A 729-nucleotide genomic window follows, 5' to 3' on the forward strand; every position below is an offset into this window, starting at 1 on the left:
CCTCTCCGATGCTTCGGTGAACTCCTCTCCGGCGACCTCCTCCTCCTCTCCGGCGATGTAGGCGAGCGCCTCTCCGGTGACCTCCTCCTCCTCCTCTCCGGCGAACTCCTCTCCGGTAAAAGAACACGGCAAAAGAACGTACAAGATCCAAAAACAGGAACAAAATTTGAAATAATATCGTGCCAAAAAACGAGCAAAAAAAACTAGCAAAAAATGGGCAAAAAAAATCACGATCCAGATCCAAATTCAAAATTCAAAAATAGCAATGGCGCACGGTGGGGGTTAGACGGTGCGCCACTACTATTTTCCCGCCTTCAAAATTCAAAAATACTAATGGCGCACTGTGGCCTATACTAATGGCGCACCAGTGGCCTATACTAATGGCGCACCGTGGCCTATACTAATGGCACACCAGTGGTGCATCATTAGTATACCAGATACTAATGGCGCACCAGTGGTGCCTCATTAGTAAAAATTACTAATGGCGTGCTAGTAATGGCGCACCAGTGATGCGCCATTAGTAGGCAAAACTGGTGCGCCATTAGTAGGCATTTTCCTAGTAGTGCCACACACACACCGATACATCGAGCGCTCTAGTCATGTCTCCCTGCCACACACAAACTTGACGTGTGCCCTCTAACGTTTCGGTAGGCTAGTCGCCCTATATCTTTGACTTGTACACACAAACAATTTCGATGGCTCTCTTCGTCGATCTCGCACCCACCCACT

Source organism: Triticum aestivum, chromosome 4A (genome assembly GCF_018294505.1).
Source record: "Triticum aestivum cultivar Chinese Spring chromosome 4A, IWGSC CS RefSeq v2.1, whole genome shotgun sequence".
Classification (NCBI taxonomy): Eukaryota; Viridiplantae; Streptophyta; class Magnoliopsida; order Poales; family Poaceae; genus Triticum; species Triticum aestivum.